This window comes from Rhinopithecus bieti, unplaced genomic scaffold (assembly GCF_001698545.2).
Source record: "Rhinopithecus bieti isolate Rb0 unplaced genomic scaffold, ASM169854v2 scaffold_12640, whole genome shotgun sequence".
Taxonomy (NCBI): Eukaryota; Metazoa; Chordata; class Mammalia; order Primates; family Cercopithecidae; genus Rhinopithecus; species Rhinopithecus bieti.
Window position 1 is genome coordinate 1393906 of NW_016807406.1, and position 10508 is coordinate 1404413.

A 10508-nucleotide genomic window follows, 5' to 3' on the forward strand; every position below is an offset into this window, starting at 1 on the left:
AGAGAATAATTGGTAGTCATTGAATAATCTACCATAGGCAAAGTCAAGTTCAGACCCATAAGCAATCACAGTGTAGCTCATATTTGCATTGCATTTTACAGTTTAGCCATGTATCACCTCTATTATCTCATTTGTTTTTTATAAATATCTCATGTTTACTTTGCAGGAAGACATAATTGTTCTCCCTAATACAAAATTCAGTGTGACAATGGCTAACTTAACAGTCTAATAAGTGAATGAAAGAATAAATGTATGTTTGATGTACATTGAATTAGAGCATTTTCCAGGCTACACAATGTGTTAGGTATAATGTCAGATCTGATATTGTTTTCCTTTGTTACCTCTTCTAAGCTAAAATGAGTATCTTCAAGTTCTTTTATTCTAGGCCTTATTGAAAATCCGTATCTATTTTATCATATTTTCTATGACTTTATAAGTGGGGAATAAATCCTTCTATGCAGATGGAAAGAATTCTTATTTGTAGTCTATTTGTGTGTAAATATTCTTAAATTTCTTGATCATATTTATTTAATGCAAAAATATTATAACTTTCATTATGCCTTTTACAAGAGACAATCACAGGAATAAAATCTTACAGGTTTAGATTTAACATAATTCTGTTGGAGGTTAAGAGAATGCTGGTTTTGGTTGTTTTTTTTTTTTTTGGTTTTGTTTTATTTTTTGTATTTTTTTCCATTTAAAATATCCTTCTTGATATTTTCTGTCTTTGGAAATCATTGGTCCAATAATTTCAAATTTTAAAAATCATATTAGCTCATCTCCATAGTGAAAATGGATAGCTTAGTATTATTTCATAAGAATTATTTCAATTTTTCTTTAAATGTACCACTTAACAACTGCAGTAACAAGGCTTATATGTTGTTTCTAAGCTCTCCCTTACATCCTTGTGAGTTCTTTCCACAGCTTATCCTCATTCGCCTGTTACTATCCAGAAGAACTCAATGTAATCTGCAAACTTGCATATTCCATTTTACGTGATTTCTTTTAGACCAGTTATTATGCGAGAACCTGAATTACTTTATCAAAATGTGAAGCAAATCTGGACACAACACTTATTCCCAGGTACCTTACTACAAACACTTCTCCATCCTTAATATTGATAAGCTATCCCTTCCCTTTGTTTTCCTTCTCTGCCTCAAGTATGTATTCATTAAAATCTCTGCCCTTTAATGTTTAGTTCTTGAGTGGAGGGAGATTATGTTTAGTAAATGTACAAGAGAGTCTAATACATTGCCAAAGACTCACAAAACCCAATAATTGACAGCTATCCCTTTGTTTCTTATCTGTACCTTTATTTATCCTGTTGGCAGAATCTGGTGAGGAAAGATTTATACTATCTATCCTTACAGTAACAATGTAGCATGCCCCTTACCCCCTCCTATATAGGTTATGCTTCCTTAAGTGTGCAATGAACCACTCTACATTATGTATTGCGCCAATCGGCTAGGTATACAAGTGAGAATTACGGGTCTGAAATTCTAAGGCTTTTCACTGTGCATTTTTATGGATGGTGTCAAAACAAAGGCAAGCTCAAAATAAATAAAACCACCACTCTCATTTATAATGTTGGAGCTCAGGACAAGGAGCAACAGGAACAAACATACCAGTATATTTCAATATACACTTCCTTAGTCATTAGTGTTAGTGTCAGCCACAGTGTCAGGTTAGCTACATCTCATTGCCTAATTGACACATATGATGCAGGAAGCTTCCTATTAGGGGTGATTACCTCAGTTCTCTGGAATCTTTGTTTATGCAGTGGTTTCCAGCTAGGGGCGATTTTGCCCTCTTCAGGACATTTGGCAATGTCTGTAGATAGTTTTGGTTTTCACAACTTAGAGGTAGTGGTGCTATTTTCATCTAATGGATAGGGGCCAGGGATGCTGCTAAGCATCCAACATTGCACAAAACATTATCTGGCCCAAAATGTCAATAGCGCCAAGATTGAGAAATGCTGGTTTATGCCATTTTATTTTGCATATGTTCACTCATTTGGCTGGCAAGGTTCTGTAGAGTGTTGACAAATGTTCACCGTAATCATAAACATTGACATTTGTTTTGCTAAGTATCATGCAGGACATAATTAATATTTCAGTTATATATATGATTTCACTTTAAATTTTAATCTGATTATTGTTACGTATCATTACTTTGTAGTGTATTATCTTTGGACAACTTCCACAAATTCCTTCAGTTTTCCACTGACTCCTGGATTCCATTATAATTAAAAGCCTTCTCATCATACCTAAATGAATTGCAACACTTCTTAGTTATGGTATTAATATCCAGGTTCAGGATAAACCTGATTCTGAAATTATCCCCACGAATGCAATAGTAGTCTTGATTCCTTGGGTTTCATAGTGAGTGTCACCCTTGAAATCCACAGCCCATAGCTTCTCCAGCTGCAAAAATATAGCATAGAGATAGATCCAACCAGAATATCAACATTTCAAAATGAATAATTACTTCCAAGAAAACCTGACCAAAGGGAAAATAATTGAGAGGTAGAAATGATCAGATGTCTCAGGTCCAGTGCTTTAATTCATTTAGGCCAAATTTAATTTCTTTCAAGCTAAGGAATATGGGGAAATGCTAATTTGCTTGGGTGCCTTAGCAGTAATGTTCATTAAGACTCTTATAGTTCATTGCAATGTCAAAAGAAACTCCTTTTTCTTTCCTTTTACAAGTTTATGTATATTAATGTGAAACTTACTGACCCCCTTTTTGCTGTGTGTGACCCATACGAGAATCACTAGGATAAAATCAGCAATTTCATAGTCCTTATTCTCTGTCAAACAACTGCACACTGACAGATTCTTCAAGTTTGATTCATTAGTCAAGTTTTTTTTCCATATGTAAAGCTAATACGCCATGATTTTTAGCTCTGAGTAAATGTAATCACCGTACCATTTCCGTGTGCTTACTCACTTTATTTCACTTCACAGGAGGCATATGTGCTTTAAAATATACTACCATATGTGTGCAGAATAGAGAATTTTTAGAGCTGGAAGGAAACCTTGGGATCATTTACTCTTAATCTTGTCATTTTACAGAGTAGAAACTGAGGCATATGATGGATGCCAGACTGTGAATTAATGAATCCGACTGTGAATTTGTAAGCTCTTAGCTCAATATTGAATGCTCTTTGTGCTACCATTTAACTTCCATTATATGACTTCAAAATTAAATTCAGGCCTGATTTTTAATGTGATTATGATTTTCCTACCAAGAACATCCAAATAATCATTTTACATTATGTATTACAGTTGGTAACTAAATATTCCCACTAGTAAATATAAACAAACATTTTTAAAAATAATTATTTTATACAAATCATCCTTTACTGTCAAAAGAACCCTAGGAATAATTACAGTCTTAGGTTTTTTGAGCTTGTCTTCTATCTGCTATCTTGTATAGTAAAAAAATAATGAACATATTGTAAAGATTTTTCAATTCTTCTGTTATTTTCGCATTTTGGACAAGTCACTGAGCCTCAGTTTCTTTACCTTGAAATAAACAAACAACATTTGATTATCTGTGTAACTCATAGACAGTGTTAATGAAGTAAGGTTAAAGTGAATGAGATCACCATTATCAACTGCAAACATGAGACTTACATATAAGTTAACTGTCTTTACTATTATAATATTTTTCTTGCTCAGATGCCAAAACCAATGACTTCATGGCTCTTTTATTTTCCTATTTCTTAGTTTTGTTATTTGAACAATTAACACTGATACATCCTAACTGACTTATTTATAAATACATTTAAAAAGGTAATAGTTGATTAAATCTTTTTTTTTTTTTTTTTTTTTTTTTTTTGAGGCGGAGTCTCACTCTGTCACCCGGACTGGAGTGCAGTGTGGCCGGATCTCAGCTCACTGCAAGCTCCGCCTCCTGGGTTTATGCCAATTCTCCTGCCGCAGCCTCCCAAGCAGCTGGGACTACAGGCGCCCACCCCCTCGCCCGGCTAGTTTTTTTTGTATTTTTAGTAGAGATGGGGTTTCACCGTGTTAGCCAAGATGGTCTTGATCTCCTGACCTCGTGATCCGCCCGTCTCGGCCTCCCAAAGTGCTGGGATTACAGGCTTGAGCCACCGCGCCCGGCCATACAATTCTGAATCTTAACCGTTGATTTCCCACTGTACACATTGTGAATCTGATTCACACAAAAGTACTTTGGGAAGTGTTTCGTCTGGTTTCATTATCAAATGTTAGATTATTATTTTTGAGAAACTCGGAAAGGCTGTCATGGAAAAATCACAGAAAATTCCCATCTCTCTTTCATAATCAGTACTTTTAATAACAGAACTGGAAGTTAATGACAATATGCTTTTGACAGCTTACTCTGAATTTTAACTCATCTTTAGAAGTGCCAACCGAGCAGTTGAGGGGAAGAGCATAAGGTTTAAATTTACATCTAAGAATTAAGAATCAGAAAAGCATGGAAAAATGTTACACAGTGTTAAAGCACACTTATTACTAACTTCTCTAGGGAATTTTGCAGCTGGGGAATTTCAACTGCATTATTTTTGAATCTATCCCTCTTTAATAGAGATTGTGGGTGCAAAAAAGAATATGACCTTGAAGACAGATATATTCAAGTTCTGTTTGTGCCAATTACTAACCATTTCACCCCCAAGAAGTTATTTAAAATATTCATGCCTCACAATCAGCAAAGAGAAGAGACAATCTAAAGAATTGGAGAAAATATTTGCAGATGATTAATCCAAATACAAATTAATAACCAGAATACATAAAGAACTCAAACAATTCAATTATAAAATAATCGTAACAAATAACTTAATTTTTAAAATGGGCAAAAGAAGACATTCCTCAAAAGAAGGCATATAGTCAACAGGAATATAAAAAAAGCTTGACATCACTAATCATCAGAGAAATGCAAAAATCACATTGAGACATTAAAATCAAAATCACAATGAGATATCATCTCACTCCAGTTAATATGGCTATTATAAAAAAGACATAAAATAACACATGCTGGCAAAAATGTGGAAAAAGAGGAATGCTTGTACACTGCTGGTGGAAATGTGAATTAATACAACCGTTATGGAGAATAGCTTTGCGGTCCCTCAAAAAATCAAACACATTAACCACCATGTAATCCAGCAATCTCACTGCCGAGTATATATCCAAAAGAAAGGAAATCAGTATATTGAAGAGATAATTGCATTCCCATGTTTACAGCAGCACTATGCACAAATAACCAAGATAAGAAATCAGTCTAAGAATCCATGGACAAATGGATAAAGAAAAAAAAATGGTATATATATCCCAATATGACTTGAACTGGAGGTCATTATGTTAAGTAAAACAAGCCAGGCCCAGAAAGACAGATATCACATGTTCTCACTCATATGCACGAGCTAGTAAAATTGATCTCCTGGAAGCAGTGCATAGAGTAGAATAGGTGGTAACCAGAAGCCATAAAGGGTAGAAAGGTGAACAGGATGAAGAGGGGTTGGTTGATGTATAGAAATATACAGATAAGTAGAAGAAATAAGAGCTAGTGTTGGATAGCACAATATGGCAAATATAGTTAACAATATTTTATTGCATATTTCAAAATAGCTAGAAGAGTGGAATTGGAACATTCCCAACAAAAATAAGTGATAAATATTTTAAATGATGGATACCCAATTACCCAGATTTGATCATTACATATTGGGTGCTTATATTAAAATACCACATGTACCCCCTAAATACGTACAACTATCATGTATCCATAATTTTTTTTTTTTTTTTTTTTTTTTTTTTTTTGACACGGGGTTTCGTTCTCCTTGCTCAGGCTGGAGTGCAATGGCACAATGGCTCACTGCAACCTCCGCCTCTCAGGTTCAGGAGATTCTGCTCCTTCAGCCTCCTGAGTAGCTGGAATTACAGGCATGCACCACGACGCCTGGCTAATTTTTTTGTATTTTTAGTAGAGACAGTGTTTCACCATATTGGCTAGGGTGGTCTCGAACTCCTGGACTTGTGATCCACCTGCCTCAGCTTCCCAAAGTGCTGGGATTACAGGCATGAGCCACCACGCCTGGCATAATTTTTTAAAAAATCTATTTATGCTTCAGTATTCTTCTTTTTACATTTAAAGTAATCAGATATTTTGGAGAAAATAAGGTAAAGCTTATAAAATATAAATGGCATGCATATAATACATATTAATTATTATATTAGCATTGAAATATGTTGATGTAATCTACATAAATTTTTTGTAGTTCTTTTTATGCACTAGTTAGGCTTATCCACAGCAACAAAGTATAGAAACAACCTAGGCCTGATCTAACACTTCTTTCCAAATCCAATCATAACTATATTATTTTAAAATAAAAGATTTCATAAATTATAAGCTAATTATGTTTAATCCTATACTTTAAAAATACTCATGATAATTTGATTTCATAAAGTGGGAGAAGTATTGAACAGTTTACTCTCTTTAAATATCTTCCTGATTAATAAAATGATACTTTTTTTTTTTAACTTTTATTTTAGGTCTAGAGGTACATGTGAAAGTTTGTTATATAGGTAAACTTGCGTCACATGAGTTTGTTGTACAGATTATTTCATCACCCAGGTATTAAGCCTAGTAGCTAATAATTATTTTTTCTGCTTCTCTCCTTCTTCCCACTCCACCCTCAAGTTGACTGCAGCGTCTGCTGCCCCCTTCCTTGCGTTCATGACTTCACATAGTTTAGCTCCCACTTACAAGTGAGAACATGTTGTATTCGGTTTTCTGTTCCTGCATTCATTTGCTAGGGATAATAGCCTCCAGCTCCATACATTATCCCACAAAAGACATGATCTCATTTCTTTTTATGTTTGCATAGTACTCTATGGTGTATATGTATCACATTTTCTTTATTCAATCTGTCATACTAAGTTATTTAGTATTTGTACTTATTTGGTATTTTGCATGGTTCTGATAATTCACTGTGATTTATCTTCAGTTTGTTCACACAGGCTTTTGGTACATCATTTTTACAGAAGTAAAATCTATATAAAAAGTAAAATTAAACTTAATGGCTTCAAGTTTCAAAAGTTAGCTCCTCTGATTAAGGCAGTATCCCCACCCTGCCTTGATTCTGTACCTGTTGTGTTGCTATAGATGGAAGTAACATGATAAACATGGATATAATACATTCACATGGAAAAAAAAATTCAGATAAGACTATGGTCATAGATCTATTTGAATAGCATCTAGTGATAACTAAAACCATTGTCTTTCCTTGAGAATGGTTAGTCAAGTTGACTAGCAAAACCTCCTCTGAATGCAGCTCTAGTTAGCTGGGCTCTGGTGAGATAGCATAGTGTTACCACAGTAAGGCCAACACTGAAAACCACCTCCATATTTACCTATAAGATCGATGATGAGCAGTGCTAACATTTGAGCCAAATTAAGGTCTACACAGACAGAGTTTTAATGAAGCCAGAAAAATTAGAGCATACTAGTAGGAAAATCCATAAGTAAAAAAAACATTCTGACTGGGTCTGCTTCCTTTTTGATTTCTAGGGGCCAAGGTGGCAGAATTCACAGACTAAAAGGTTGCTGAGAGTTGAATCATCAAGGTGCTGAACAGTGCAAGGGACTAACATGGATAATTCAAATACAGCATTACTCCACTCCCTTTTCGGTGTTTTCTCCCCACCCAACTTTTCTCATATAGATACAGAGTGAAACTATTATTCAGCTGCCCAACAATAATATAAAAAGACCAATGTTTCCATTTATGCATCTACTTTTATGATGTCAATTACTCACAAGAACAACAAAGATAAGTTTACATAAAATAGTAGCAGATAGCATTTCTATGATGTATTACATTTCTCTGTCATACATTATGCTTTGTTTTCTGTCCTTTATTACATTTTCTTACTTAGTATGAACAATATTTTAATCCTTTATCATTTACCTGAAGCAGGTATGACCCTGTTTCCCCATAGATAGTTTTTTTAAAGGTGTTTTCAGTAAATATTGCTTATGAATGGCTTTAAACAGCTTAAGGACTTCCATTTAGAAAAAAATCAAGGTTAATAAGATTCATCACACTCACAAAGAGTATCTGGTTGTGGATATAGCTAATTGCTAAATTTTATTCAGCCCTAAGTGACACCAGCAGCAAATCACCTCATGGCTTAATACTACTGGAAGCTCTAAAGGAGAGAGAAATAATCTTACTCGGATCCAGGTTTTTTAAAATATATGTTATCACTTCCATTAGTTCAGATATTGATGCTCAGACACTGGATATTGGATTCTCTTTCAAACAACAAAAGGAGCTGAGAGACAAAGCTGAAGATATTTTTAAGTGTCATGGTAAAAAGTCACAGTGAAGTGTATTTTATCCTTGTTTCAGTGAATGTTTCTAACTCTCACATGAAAGATACAATAAATTCCTATCAGAAAGATTTTCTCTCGGCAAAGTTTAGAATTCTGAAAATAGCCTTTTAATAAAACAGAACCCACACCCTCCTAAGCTGTAGCACCAAAATAACAGCACTATGATATATTCTTCCCTTATGGTAACAGACACTGTTGAAGCTGAACTGTAATTTGGCATACAACATTTCTATACTAATGTAATGTGACAATGTTATTATGTTCGCTATTTTCCATGTGGTCATAGCCATATTCATCTTCTCCAACCTGACATTAAGTTAGCTTAATATGGTTACATTCTATTCTGGACCACCAGGTGAAAGCAGAAAAGGATTATTGTGTAGCACACTGGTGTGATGATGGTGGAGGAATGTGTAAGTATTAATAGGTGATGCATAAAATTTATAATGAATGTAAACTTTTAGCACAGAACTGGCACATAGTAAGTGCTCAGCAAATGGTTACATCCAAGAGAAATTTCATAAATAGCTATACCATACAATGTAGTGCAGCACACTGTTCCCTATAATTTCAGAAGACAGAAAAATAATGTCAAGCTCAGAAAACAAAGGAAGTTTCCATGGGACAAAAGAGTTTTAGTAGAGATTGAAAAGGAAATTATTTTTCTTCAAGCAGACATAGTGAAAGAATGTATTCCAGGTGGAATGAACGCATTTTCCAGGTGGAGAAATTGTCATAAGCAATGGTGAGGAAATTGGAAAGTGTAATGTTCAGAAAACTGTGAATAAGTAAATTGGCAGTAATATGCCATATGGACAAGGTTCTGCAATAGATGAGTATGAACATGAAGGCTAGGGTCAGACCATTGAGGTCCATGAATTCCACATTGACTAACTTGGAGAGTAGTATTGGACACTGAGGATATACTTGAAATTATTCTGCAAGATTCATGTATCTAGCACGCTTTGATTTAGTGAGTTATTACAATTACATGCAGCACGCTATAAAAAACACTGGGCTTATAAACCAAGAAAACAAGAAGAATATTATTCCTAGTAGAAGTCTACAGTCTTATAGGGAGATAAGACTAAACGTAAGTAACTATAAGGAAAAAATGATGGCCAAATAGCATAAACAAAATTCTATAGGAAGCCAGAGGAGAAAAAAATATTGCCTCTGGATAGGAGAATCAGAAGAGACTGATGACATTTAATCTAGGAGGAATAGAAAGAAAGAACAAAACTGGCAGAGAGGCACAGAATGGATCAGCGGAAAGAGGAATAAGAAACGGGAGATAGCTAAGAAATTACGTTATATATCAGAAAAATTACACAGAGGATCTAAAATTTGGTATTGGTATGGAAGAAAACTTGAGGATGTGAGTATATGACATTACCCTACACACACACATGCAAATACACATACACACATGCACATCCACATACACACATGCACAGAACAATTGTTTTGTCAATGAGTAGGTCACTTAGACGGCAATTTTCCAGGGAAGAAAGGGTTTCACAAACACATTTCTTTAAAAATAGCCTTTGGCATAATTTTGAATAGAACTTCTTTTTGAAAGATTCCTTTCAGTTCAATTAATTAGTGTGATTTATCCAAGATTACATTTACAAGTTATAAAGTATTCCCATCTTCCCATTGTTAATTATATCTCCAGGCTAATATAAATAAATTTTCTAGTTACCCTAACTCACTCTATGAAACTTATCAGCCAGATGACATTTAGAAATTCTATTTTGGGGAGGGAAGGTCTCATTTGTAATGTGGAATGTTCGTTCCCCATTAAAAGTTTTGTTTCTATTTTCTTTTTTGTTTTCTATGTAATTGGAAGCTGCAGTCACAGAATTTATGAATAAATAACTAACCTAGAGATGAAAATGTCATTAAGAAATGAAATGTTTTAAATGGCTTAAAAAAAAAAATCACCTTCTATACAGTAAAGGAATTTGTTAAAATCCCAGAAATCACACTAATTTTATTTGTGCATCTTATAGAAAAACAGTGAGATGTAGAGACAAGATTTATTTTGATCAATTTAAAAAGTGAGGAAATGGCCGGGCGCGGTGGCTCAAGCCTGTAATCCCAGCACTTTGGGAGGCCGAGGCGGG